Source organism: Lissotriton vulgaris, chromosome 5 (genome assembly GCF_964263255.1).
Source record: "Lissotriton vulgaris chromosome 5, aLisVul1.2, whole genome shotgun sequence".
In the NCBI taxonomy this organism is placed as follows: domain Eukaryota; kingdom Metazoa; phylum Chordata; class Amphibia; order Caudata; family Salamandridae; genus Lissotriton; species Lissotriton vulgaris.
The window spans coordinates 39,669,629-39,683,580 of NC_141693.1; the positions used below are offsets into that span (position 1 = coordinate 39,669,629).

The window sequence follows — 13,952 nt, forward strand, 5'->3', positions numbered from 1 at the left end:
GAACCATGTGCACCATCTTAGAGGCTGTGTAAAACCTTTGTGCCTGTGCCCACATTTAACTTACATGATGCCTTCATAACGTGATGCAGAAAATATATTTTTAAATAAAGTCACATATTACTACTTTAAATCATAAGCATGGGACCATCCCTTCATGATAGCTCTGTCTCTGCCTCATTCTTCTATTTCTTTCTTATTTATGCCGTAACCATAGGTAATGCTTATGTCCACTCACATCGACAGCAATAAGGTATAACCTGTGGCCCAAGCCTACATTGCTCAGATGTGTCCGTTGTGGAATTCTGGTATATTTCAGGTGCTTGTCAATGAAGAAAAGGAAATGGATGCTGTTCAGCCACCTACCCTTGTACAAATCCTACACTAAGATGTTATTATGCTTACTTGAACTGAAAAGAAATGCTAAAATTAAAGTCAGTATAAAAATGTAAATCTTCAGCTACTCGGTATCAGGGTAGCTAAGTAATACAGCAGCATTATCTAATTCTGAAAGGAAGAAGTCTGATTGGGGTTTCTGCTTATGCCATTCTAGAGACGGCTGAATGACAAATCAAGTCATGTCAAATTAGCTTTATGCAATATCAAGTATCAAAAGCATTCTGCACTCATACATTATAGTATGAGTGTACATTTAAAAGTTACATTGAGTTAAAACACAATAAAATCTTGCTATACATGACAATTTAATAAATAGACAACTCTTTTTTTAAAAGAATAAAAATATATATGTTACTAATAGGTATGGCTCACAATTACTAATTAATCGCTAGTAGCGTGAGGAACACAATCCTATGCCTGGCCTTACTCCAATAACCATGAGTTGGATACTACTTATTGGGCTTTATTGCTTATCACTTTTGTTCGAACAATCCAGGCACAGCCCAGAAACTTGGCAACTCCACATACAAGCAGAGACATAGATGAATCAGTTCTCAGAATACGTAGGGCAACTAGATGGTTTGTAGTACCTCATTGACTGCATACGGGCTTGAGCCATTTGGCCCTAGCCTGTTTATAAGCAGGGCAGGCAAATAGTAGGTGAGCTACAGTTTCTTGCTGAGCGTCACAGCAAGGGCAGTTTGGTAAAGTGCGTTTTGGTGAGTCCCATTCGCCTAGACCCAGGTTTATCAACATATTCCTTAGATCCCTGAGCCATTTGACCCTTTTATTGGTATCTAGTGTAATGAGCTCAGTAAGGCCAGTCGCATAGCTGATGAGTTCTGGGGTGCGCCTTAATCCTACCCAAAATAATAGGGGGCGAATTCTAGCCATATCGCTAAAGGAGCGTCTGCCCATGTCATAGAATAGAGGCTTAAGTGGTGTGCTAATAGGGAGAGATACAAAGTCTCTAAAGAATTTATTTTCTGATCTACCAATCTCTTCGTTTTTTTCAAAACCCCAGAGTTCTGCACCGTACATTGCTGAACTCACAGCCTTTCCTTCGTAAACTGCAATGGCTGGGGCTACCAGTCTGCTTGAAGATGAGCGTTGGTCTTTACCAATAGCTCCCGACACCCGCTTGTGATTGAGTAACATTTTGTCCAAGTGGGACCGCCATTGCATATTATCGGAAAGCCTAATACCCAGATAGTCGAATGTGTGGACTCTCTCTAATGAAGATCCATCTAGAGTAAGTTTGCTTCTAAAGCGTTTTCCTGGGTTAAAATCCATAAACTTTGTCTTAGAAGTATTTATCGTTAGGCCCCTTAAGCTGCAAAACAATTGGAAGCGGCTGAGAAGTTTCTGGAGTCCTACTAGGGTTTTCGACATAAGAAAAGTATTGTCGGCAAACACAGAGAGTTGGTATTTTTTTTCCTCCTGCCAGGGTTGGGGCATCAGTTGGGTATTCTCTTAAAAAACTAACCACTCCATTCACATAAAGTGAAAAGAGGGTAGGAGCCAACACACAGCCCTGGCGGACCCCCCTGTTAACTGGTATCCTCTCTGTGGTTTGTCCCTGCTCTCCCCATCTGACTCGGGCATAAATATCCTCATGGAGCCGTATTAAAAAGTTTAAGATATAGGAAGGGATGTCATTTTCTTGGAGCACTACCCATAGCTTTTCACGAAGGACTAAATCAAACGTGGTCTTAAGATCAATAAAAGCAAGGTAGAGGCTTCCCTTGCCAATTACAACCACTTTCCAATAAAGGAGAAGTAGTCTAAATACCTGATCCACCGTGCTAGTGCATTTCCTAAAACCCGCTTGGTAATTGGAGAGAATACCCTCATCCTCCATCCAGTTCTGAATCCTATTTAAAAGGGCTCTGCCGACCACTTTCTGAATAATATCAATTAGGCTAATAGGCCTATAGTTAGCAGGGTCCAGGCAGTCTCCCTTTTTAAATATAGGTACGAGCTCTGCCCCCTTCCAAGAATTTGGGACTTAAGGTCCCTTTAATATAAAATTAATTAGGAGCAAAATATAATGGGCCCACTTCTGCGGCTCTGCAAGAATTACATCACCTGGGATGCCATTGGGTCCAGCTGCCTTTGCAGGAATGATACAATTTATTGCCACCTCAATTTCTTTCAATTGGAAGAGATTGGTGGCTTCAATAGCTAGTGGGACCTGTGTCTGCTTTTGATGGAGTTGTGTGGGGACAGTCATCCGCTTCCATGTACAATTGAGGGAAATGATCCTGCCAAGCCAAAATGGTAATGTGATTAGGGATTACAATGTTATCTCTCCTTTCTCCCTTTGTGTTTAAATCCCAAAAGGAGGTGGAGTCCCTTGCACTGCACGCATCTTTTAAATCCTGCCAGTTGGCATCATCCCAACTGCGTTTTGCCTGTTTCAAGTATTGGATATACTCCTTCCTCGCTGTTCAGACCTTAGAGGGATTTTTATCTTTTACTGCTGCAACTAATGCCTGCCTTTTTCCTCTACATGACTTTGTGTACCATGTATGGGGACATTTTGTTGGTCTCTTTTTGTGTCCATTACTTGATCGAGCAAGGAAATAAGCACCAATCTGGCCAATTGTTTCTAGATATATTGTAGGCACCGTCTCCCTCCCCTGGACTTCAGAGGATGCTGCCTCGAGTTCAGCTATTTTTAACAGTAAAATTGAAGAAATGTTATTGAGTTTCAAATCTTGCCCCGCGACCTTCGACCACCTTAAACACCTACCACAATTCAAGGGAATTAACTCCTTAGGGTAAGAAAAAGGGGTCACACCTACATTTGTTATAGATGGGGACCACAGGTTCTTAAGTTTAAGCATTAATGGATTATGGCCGCTATCAACGGTTTGACCCACTTCCATATCTATAACATCGGACCAAAGATTCAAGTCCACCAAAATATAATCAATACAGGAAGGACATGTAAGTTTGTTGAAAATGTTAGACCCCCGGATGTCTGATGGAGTTCTACCATTCTCAGCTCTAAGACCATACTCTATTGTTAGAGCATTTATTTGGATTACGATCTGGGTCCTTTTTTTTATAGGAGGCAAGTATAAAGGTGGCACTTCCCAATTACTATCCTCATCCATAATCCCTAGGAAGTCTTCACTACTTAGTGGCTCATATGTACAGTTAAAATCGCCAGCCACAATGACTTTGGAGAGAGGGAGGCAATTACTTAGTTCTTCTTCCAGGTGTGCTAGGATGGGTGAGGACTTGCCATCCTCTGTCCCTCTAATATAAACATTAAAGAGCGCCAATATTTCTCCTCCCTTCGTGTCCTTTATTGTTAACTAGCAGCCCGTCCCGACGTTGTCCGGGAGCAAACAGGCTTCAGGGCCCCCGCCCGCCCCAACGTTGTCCGTGGGTCCCCCGGAGCCTTCCTCCATATATTGCAGTATTATACCTCTATGTTTCCTTTGTACGCTTTTGTAACCTGCACACTTCACTTGCTACCTCTTGTATTTGTTGGCTCACAATTCTCACTTTTGTAATGCACTCACTTTTGTAATGCAACGTTTGCTACCTCTTTTGCTTCATTTAATGCTCACCGCTCCTCCCGCCTGTATTTCACCTAAGCTCACCGCTCCTCCCCGCCTGTATTTCACCTACGCTCACCGCTCCTCCCTGCCTGTATTTCACCTACGCTCACCCCTCCTCCCCAACTGTATTTTACCTACGCTCACCGCTCCTCCTCGCATGTATTTCACCTATGGTCACCGCTCCTCCCCGCCTGTATTTCACCTACGCTCACCGCTCCTCCCCGCCTGTATTTCACCTACGCTCACCCCTCCTCCCCGCCTGTATTTCACCTACGCTCACCGCTCCTCCTCGCCTGTATTTCACCTATGCTCACCGCTCCTTCCCGCCTGTATTTCACCTACGCTCACCGCTCCTCCCCGCCTGTATTTCACCTACGCTCACCCCTCCTCCCCGCCTGTATTTCACCAACGCTCACCGCTCCTCCTTGCCTGTATTTCACCTATGCTCACCGCTCCTCCCCGCCTGTATTTCACCTATGCTCACCGCTCCTCCCCGCCTGTAGCTTTTGTATTTCACCTACCTCATCCTCCGCTCACTGCTCCTGCTTTATTCAGTCTTTACAGCACCACTGCATTCTCCCGGTTTCCTCCTAACGTTTCGGCCTCGTGGCCTTGCTCAGAGGTGGGAGACATGACGTTCAAGGCCCCATTGTGCTCCTGTGGTGCTTTTAAAGTTTGTAGAGTCACGTGGCTGCATGTAAATATTACAACTCCCAAAGTGCACCACTCATGTTGTTAATATGCAAACAGAAAGTTCTAATTTTAGTAAATCTCGACCCTTTAAGTTCATACCTTTGAAGTGGTGCACTGTTGTTGGTGTGGAATAGTACATTCGGGGCAGCCAGGTGAGTATTCCACGTAGCACATTGCTTCGTTTTTTTTTTTAAAGTCTGTTTAAAACTCCATTTCACCAGCACGATCAAAGAATGAAATAATCCATTTTTTAATTCCTTCCAAACGCACGCAGTTGATTTCACCCTTTGGCATCTCCTAAGTAGGCTGGGTCATGCTCCTCGTAAATTACAACACACAGCATCTCCAGTTACCGGAGCCCCCGACCCTTCAGGGCAGCCTCTAAAAAATGAGCATGGAGCAGCCCATTATATTTATAACAACAAACAGAGGCGCAATAGAGGTGAAGGTTGCTTTTTTCCTCCTAACGTTTCGGTGCACTCCAGACAGAGATGCGCTGCCTGCATAAGGAAGACACAACCGGTGATCAGAGACACAGCGCCTCCGTGGGACAGCGGAGCACTGTGTGAGAGTAGAGACAGACGCAGTGACCATCGCTGGAGACACGGTGTGTGGGGAAGTGTCTGCGTGTGAGGGAGGCTCTGGCTGAGGATCTTGTCACCGCCGGCCTCAGGCCTGAAATGGAAGTGTGAGGAGCCGGAGCCCTGTCCAGAGGGAGGCGGGGGAGCGTGACCCAGCCAGGGCGAGAGGAGAAGGAGGAAGAAGCAGCAGCAGCAGCTCCCTGGCTCCTGATGTCAGCACGCACGTCGCGGCCGGCTGGCGCTACTTCCAAGGGACTACTTTTTTTTTTTTAAGTAAATATTTTAAATAACGTATATTTTTTAATTTTATATAGCCTATGTCCATCTACAGACCCTGCCAATTACAACGATGTATCGGGTGTGTGGATTGGCGCTGTGGTTCCCGAGTTTACCTTGCCAAAAGGGTTGAGTTCTCTCTTTATAATAGTAGTATAGACTACATAATATCGGAAGATGAGGTGTTATGTAGGGAGACCGTCCAGCCCAGGTCTAATCTAATCCATGCAACAATCCTCCTGAAGGCTGCCCCTTACCTATAGACACTGCCGGAGCATAGAAAGTGTTCTAACCAGATTTATGCAAAGGAATTATGCTCCAAGTCTCCTGGAATAGGCATATGTCTAATGCTTTCACATACTCGTTCCACTGGGGCAATAGCAGTTTTTTTTAGCCCTGCTATATTCCAGGACATGATTTTTAAATGAGATTGATCTTCTGGGGTTGAACTTACTATTTCCTTTTGAATAACACTTACTGGTGGGATAATATCAAAATGTACTGGGGATGACACAGACTTAGTCAAAACAGAAGAGCTACTACAGATGGAATAACTGCTCCTATTCCCTGCTTTTGAGAGTTCTTGATGAAGTCAATCGTTTATATCTAGGCTTCACTCAATCCCATTTGCCACTAAAGTGGGATCCCACCTTCTATCTTGTATATTTATAATGGGAAAACACCTTAACTGTATGAGGGAAGAGTCAGGAGAAGATGCTCGGAACTCTAATGCTATGAGGTATTCCGCCAACATGGGATTAGCCACGGTCAGTTCAATATTATCCAATGCGGAATTGGGCATGGTGCATCTTCTTGCTCTAATCATGTCCTCCCTATAATGGAGCGACACCCATGAACGTGGCAAATCCAATGAATAGATTTATTGATTAATGGTTCGCCACTTTCAATCCCCTTACCTCCGTAAGTATAGGGACGTTAACCATAAAAACTATATTTGGAGGCATGTTCTGGTCCATAGCATTTCCTAACTCTGGTGTTCTTAAAGGACCAGGCGGATCAGACGTCAGAATTCTGGGTTGCTTATCTAATATGGCTTGTTTGTTTGCTAGGGAGGTTGGTCTATGGGAACTCTCGTAGATGGTATGATGTATATTGGGGATATGCTGTTGTAAACTTCCTTTGCCACTAAATGGCTCCTCCTGACAAATCATTACAATGTCTGATATTTTCAGGGATACAGTCGAACTCCAGCCCCTCTTTCATTGATGAGTAACACACTCAAAAACACTAAGAAACAGGACGTGTATATAAAAAAATTTATTTTAAACTTATCACTCAATACATAAACTCTGAATGTTAACAATACAGACTATAAAAAGAAATGTAGTAAATACTGTCATGGTGAGATGAAACAGCAGGAACAATTCTAACATGGATGTTGAGTCCTTATCACCCTAACTCCCTCTTACTTTTTTGAGGTGATATGCTAAATTTGCTAGAGCAGGAAAGAGTGAGTCTCTTCTTGAGTTTCTAAGATGGTTCACACAACATGGCTTTGTTATGGAATTGCAAGTTAGCTATTTCCTTTCACAGCCTAGCAACTTGTGCAAGGCTGAAACATAAACAGTGACAGATAAGGCAACTTATCCCCAGTGAGACCTCCAATTGAGGTTTGTGCTGCAATCCTGCATTACTTTTGCTTCGAAAGCCAATAGCTGAATTTCAGATGTTCGTGATATCAAATATATGGTCCTAAAAGACTCAACATTGGTCAATAAAAATGCAAGCTAAGCAAATTAGTTTGTCTTTCACTATTAACGTAAAGGGAAAAAGGAATGGTTAAAAAATAAAAAGTTAATAGCTGCCCTTTGGCACAATTTTCTTCATTTTATCTCCAAAAAGTAGGGAACAGTCTCTTTTTTTTGCACTGGAAGGTATTTATGCATTTCTACTTTTTCCTAATCAATGATGATGTTGTCATGAAATATTCTTGAAATCCAAGTGTTAATGCCAGTTGATAGTAAGTACTTGGTTGAATGACATAGGAATGGTCTATAAATTGACCTTTTACTCTTGATTCAGTAATCGCTAATGGGGTGGATGTGCATATGCAGTGGAACAGATCATCAATGTCCAGAAAACCCAGCCAATCTGATGTCTCCTCCTTTGAAAATAAGGTTATCTACAATAACAACCCTTTTATAAATATTGTGAAGAAATATCTAAGATACATTGATGATGCCTTTTTGAATTGACACGGTTCCGTGGATGAACCTATGGATTTCCATCTGTGGTTGAATTGACAAAACAATAACTTTCAATTTACTATAGACTACCATAACCAGTCAATAAGCTTTCTAGATTTAAATATTAGTTATGACTCAGGATCTTTATCACTTAGTCTATATACAAAACCTACAGCTAGGAACACACTTTTGAAATACACGAGTTATCATCTTCATAATCTGAAAGATAATCTCTCTTTTGGTCAGTTTTTGAGGACCAAACGCAACTATATCTAAAAGAAAGACTATTTCAAAAAGGCTAAAAATCCTCAAGTCCAAATTGGTTTTGAGGGGTTAGCCTTACCGCCTTGTGAAACGCTCACTCAAACGTGCCTGGTACTACGATTGTGATGCCTTGCTCAAAGTAAAAGAACATCAGGGATCTGATCAAAGAGACCAACTTGTGTGACCACATTTGGAACAGAATCCAACAGAATAAAAAAGATTATATTAAAAATGTAATACAGAAAGAGGACACACAGAGAGATAAACAATTGTTTGCATTTAAAAAATCTAAGAGATCATCTGGTCAGAGCTTACAACAATTGTCAACCTAATTCATTACAACAGCTTTGGGGCTTGACACCTGTAGTGGGTCATTATCCAAGTGGCCATTGTACAGCTTGCGCTACAACATCAGTAGTGAAAACATGTATGCTTAATGATAAAAAGTGGATTTTGAAACATCATTCAAACTGTCTGTCAAAGAATGTAATGTATTGCATTGAATGTCTGTGTTCACTGTACTACATGGAAAAAACAACAGAAGAAGTTAAGAAACATATAATTCAACACCAATCGCGTATCTATCTATACTTACTATTATAAAGGGAGAACTTGCACCTTTGAGCCAGGTAAACTCAAAAACTACACCACCAATCTAAACACCCAAGACATCTTAGAAAACCTCAGGGCAAGCAGAAGGAAATAGGCTACATAAAAATAAAAATAAAACGTTGTTTAAAATATCTATACTACTATTATAAAGAGAGAACACAAACCTTTGAGCCAGGTAAACTCGAAAAGTACACCACCAATCAAAAAACCCAAGACATCTTTTAAAACCTCAGGGCAAGCAGAAGGACATAGGCTATTAAAAATACAAAATATACGTTGTTTAAAAAATGTTGAAATAAAAATAAAGTAGTCCCTTGCAAGTAGCGCCGGCCGTGACATCTGCGTGATGACATCATTTGCGTTTGCGCTCCCTGGCAACACTTCCGAAAATGGCGCCGAAGATCGTGACCTGCTGGGAGGACTGCCGCGGCCCTGCTTACTGCTGGGCGAAGTGGTGGCCTGTGCGGGCGGGGCGCATGGAGAGTGGCGGCCTGTGCGGGCGGGGCGCCTGGAGAGTGGCGGCCTGTGCGGGTGAGGTGCCTGGAGAGTGGCGACCTGTGTGGGCGGGGCGCCTGGAGCGGGACCGGCGGCTCAGGTAAGGAGCAAGCTCTCCGGGACACGGGCGGGAGGGGGCCGGGACAGGAGGGGGTTGGGACGGGAGGGGGCCGGGGGCAGAAGTGCACGCAAGCCTCAAATGCTGCCCCCAGCCCCTTTCTGCCCCAGGCAACGCTGGGGCGGGCTGCTAGTTTACAAATAAAAATAAAGTAGTCCCTTGCAAGTAGCGCCGGCCGCGACCTGCGTGGTGACATCAGGAGCGCGGGGAGGAGCGGCGTGCAGTGACGAACCGCGGTAACTCAGTAATCGAGTAAGTAAGTGTGCAGGGCGTCAGTCAATAAGGGAATGGCTTGGGTGAGTGGTTGAATGAGCAAGTAAGTGAGGCAATCAATAAGTGATGCGTGAATGGGCAAGAGAAAGTGTGGCTGAGTGAGAGCTCTTAGACCGCGCACGGGAAACACCCATCGCATCGGGGTCAAAACATCGCGGTGCTATCGCACTGTGACTTTCACATCGCATCGTCCTTCACATCGCATGGTACGACGGCGCAATGTCATTAACATCGCATGCAATTTCAACGCATGCGATGTTAATGACCTATTGGCTAACTTCGACGGGATTGTAATGAAAGATGCTTTTGAAAATGAGCGTTTATTCTACAAACTAGCAGCCCGTCCCGACGTTGTCCGGGAGCAAACAGGCTTCAGGGCCCCCGCCCGCCCCAACGTTGTCCGTGGGTCCCCCGGAGCCTTCCTCCATATATTGCAGTATTATACCTCTATGTTTCCCTTGTACGCTTTTGTAACCTGCACACTTCACTTGCTACCTCTTGTATTTGTTGGCTCACAATTCTCACTTTTGTAATGCACTCACTTTTGTAATGCAACGTTTGCTACCTCTTTTGCTTCATTTAATGCTCACCGCTCCTCCCGCCTGTATTTCACCTAAGCTCACCGCTCCTCCCCGCCTGTATTTCACCTACGCTCACCGCTCCTCCCTGCCTGTATTTCACCTACGCTCACCCCTCCTCCCCGCCTGTATTTCACCTACGCTCACCGCTCCTCCTCGCCTGTATTTCACCTATGGTCACCGCTCCTCCCCGCCTGTATTTCACCTACGCTCACCGCTCCTCCCCGCCTGTATTTCACCTACGCTCACCCCTCCTCCCCGCCTGTATTTCACCTACGCTCACCGCTCCTCCTCGCCTGTATTTCACCTATGCTCACCGCTCCTCCCCGCCTGTATTTCACCTACGCTCACCACTCCTCCTTGCCTGTATTTCACCTATGCTCACCGCTCCTCCCCGCCTGTATTTCACCTATGCTCACCGCTCCTCCCCGCCTGTATTTCACCTACGCTCACCGCTGCTGCCCGCCTGTAGCTTTTGTATTTCACCTACCTCATCCTCCGCTCACTGCTCCTGCTTTATTCAGTCTTTACAGCACCACTGCATTCTCCCGGTTTCCTCCTAACGTTTCGGCCTCGTGGCCTTGCTCAGAGGTGGGAGACATGACGTTCAAGGCCCCATTGTGCTCCTGTGGTGCTTTTAAAGTTTGTAGAGTCACGTGGCTGCATGTAAATATTACAACTCCCAAAGTGCACCACTCATGTTGTTAATATGCAAACAGAAAGTTCTAATTTTAGTAAATATCGACCCTTTAAGTTCATACCTTTGAAGTGGTGCACTGTTGTTGGTGTGGAATAGTACATTCGGGGCAGCCAGGTGAGTATTCCTCGTAGCACATTGCTTCGTTTTTTTTTTTAAGTCTGTTTAAAACTCCATTTCACCAGCACGATCAAAGAATGAAATAATCCATTTTTTAATTCCTTCCAAACGCACGCAGTTGATTTCACCCTTTGGCATCTCCTAAGTAGGCTGGGTCATGCTCCTCGTAAATTACAACACACAGCATCTCCAGTTACCGGAGCCCCCGACCCTTCAGGGCAGCCTCTAAAAAATGAGCATGGAGCAGCCCATTATATTTATAACAACAAACAGAGGCGCAATAGAGGTGAAGGTTGCTTTTTTCCTCCTAACGTTTCGGTGCACTCCAGACAGAGATGCGCTGCCTGCATAAGGAAGACACAACCGGTGATCAGAGACACAGCGCCTCCGTGGGACAGCGGAGCACTGTGTGAGAGTAGAGACAGACGCAGTGACCATCGCTGGAGACACGGTGTGTGGGGAAGTGTCTGCGTGTGAGGGAGGCTCTGGCTGAGGATCTTGTCACCGCCGGCCTCAGGCCTGAAATGGAAGTGTGAGGAGCCGGAGCCCTGTCCAGAGGGAGGCGGGGGAGCGTGACCCAGCCAGGGCGAGAGGAGAAGGAGGAAGAAGCAGCAGCAGCAGCTCCCTGGCTCCTGATGTCAGCACGCACGTCGCGGCCGGCTGGCGCTACTTCCAAGGGACTACTTTTTTTTTAAAGTAAATATTTTAAATAACGTATATTTTTTAATTTTATATAGCCTATGTCCATCTACAGACCCTGCCAATTACAATGATGAATCGGGTGTGTGGATTGGCGCTGTGGTTCCCGAGTTTACCTTGCCAAAAGGGTTGAGTTCTCTCTTTATAATAGTAGTATAGATGACAGGGCTGATGTAAGGGGCTTCGGAAATGCTTCGCTGAACATTTACTTTTGGAAATGAGCGTAACACCATTTTAAGGAGTCTTGACGAAATGATCGTAACACGGCTGATTGAAATAAAAGAGGCTTTTATTGTACAAAAGCTTCGCTGAACACGGCTGATTGAAATAAAAGAGGCTAGCGAAAATGCAGCTAAATGACCGTAACAAGATTCTAAAATCGAAATGCTGACTGTCACATGCCATTAAAAAAGCATAAAAAAAACCTCACAGTCTGTCACGTCACATGCCATTAAAAAATGCAGCGGATATGTAGTTATTCTTTTATATAGATGCATGAATGATGCATGTATGAGTGCTGGGTGGCTGACTGGGTGTGTGTGTGTGTGTGTGGTGAGTGGGTGGTTGGATGGATGGATGGATGAATGGATGGCAGATGCATGGATGGATGTATGGGTGGATGGATGCATGAATGAATAATGGATGGATGCATGTATGGGGCCTGGGGGATGGATGGATGGATGGATGGATGGGTGGGTGTATGGGTGATATGTGTGTGGTGGGTGGATGGATGAATGGATGGCAGGTGGATGAATGGATGGATGGATGGCGGAAGGATGAATGGATGGATGTCTGGGTGGATGGATGGATGGCTGTATGGGTGATATGTGTGTGGTGATAGGGTGGGTGGATGGATGGATGAATGGCGGATGGATGAATGGATGCCGGATGGATGAATGGATGGGTGGATGGATGCATGGATGAGTGCTGGGTGGGGGGTGGATGGATGAACATGCATTGTGAAAATTACCCTTGACCCATGCTAAAATTAAGCAACATACAAAAGAACAAGTTTCAACCTTTTTATTTTCCTTACATTGCATTAATTCCAAATACGTATTATTGTCTTGACATTGCGTTAACACCAAATACTTATGATTTTATTAACCTTTGCATTAATACCAAATACTTCAAAAATAAATATTATGTAACGTATGTAATCCACAGTCATTATGTTTTGCAACTGGTTCTTATGTAAAGCGCTCTGACACCTTCGGGTAAAGTTCACGCTATATAAAATCGCCAAATGTGTTACTTCTTTGTATCATCCTGTGATTGTTAATGTTTTTCCCGGGTTGCAGGCCACCCATAGCAAACCATCCTGCCTGTCTGTCACTCAGGCACAATGCGCTCTCACAGCCTGTGCACAGATGGAGCTGTGCAGCTCGCCGCCTTTAATTATCAGGAAGTCAGGAATTCATGGATGTTGCTTTTCACGGATAAAGTTATTTTTCTGTGACTGCAGTGTCAGGGCACGAAAAACGAGAGGCTCAGAGGGCAGAAGGGCACAAAATACGGAGGCAACAGAGGGCACAAGAGCACGGGGAATGGGGGACACAGAGCGCAGAAGGGCACGAAAAACGAGTAAAATAGAGCGCAGAAGGGCACGAAAAACGAGAGACTCAGAGGGCAGAAGGGCACGAAATACGAGGGCAACTGAGGGCACAAGAGCACGGAAAACAATGGAAACACAGCGCAGAAGGCCGCAAAAATAAGAGTAAAACTGAGCGCAGAAGGGCACGAAAAACAAGAGACTCAGAGGGCAAAAGGGCACGAAATACGGGGGCAACAGAGGGCACAAGAGCGCGGGAAATGAGGGAAACAGAGCGCAGAAGGGCACGAAAAAGGAGTAATTATTCAAGTGTGCCCTCAAACTTTGCGTTGTCATGTCGCGCGATGTAAAATCGCCGATGTGACACGCGATCCAATTAAATGGCCGCATTTGCGGCGCAACTACGTGCGATAAGAAAACGGACGGTGCGGCTGCCTTTACGATGTAATGGCCGCGATGAGAACTGCCGCGATCGCGTTGTTACCGATGGATTGGGAGGAGCGGCGGAGATCAGTGCGGGGAGGAGCAGTGACGAGGAGCGGCGGAGATCAGCGCGGGGAGGAGCAGTGACGAGCGGAGGAGCAGCGGACATGAGCGGGGGACAGGCGGTGAGGATCGGCGGGCAGGCAGTGAGGAGCGGCGGATGAGGTAGGGCGCCAAGTAAGCAGTGAGCAAAGCAAACGTGAGGGAGGAGCGGCGGCGGAGAGGAGCGGTGAGCGAGCCACAGGTACCAAACGGAAAAGAAACGTGTGCAGGTTACAAAAGCGTACAAAGTGGAGCGGTCAGCTGAAAGCTAAAATGACAATCGGGAGAAGG

General features: G+C 45.3%; 1 protein-coding gene across 4 annotated transcripts in view; it reads right to left on the reverse strand.

The window, feature by feature from the left end:
- LOC147710072 (butyrophilin subfamily 1 member A1-like) overlaps positions 1-13,952 on the reverse strand; it is a 386,132-nt gene that overhangs the window by 140,723 nt on the left and 231,457 nt on the right. The window lies entirely within an intron of this gene.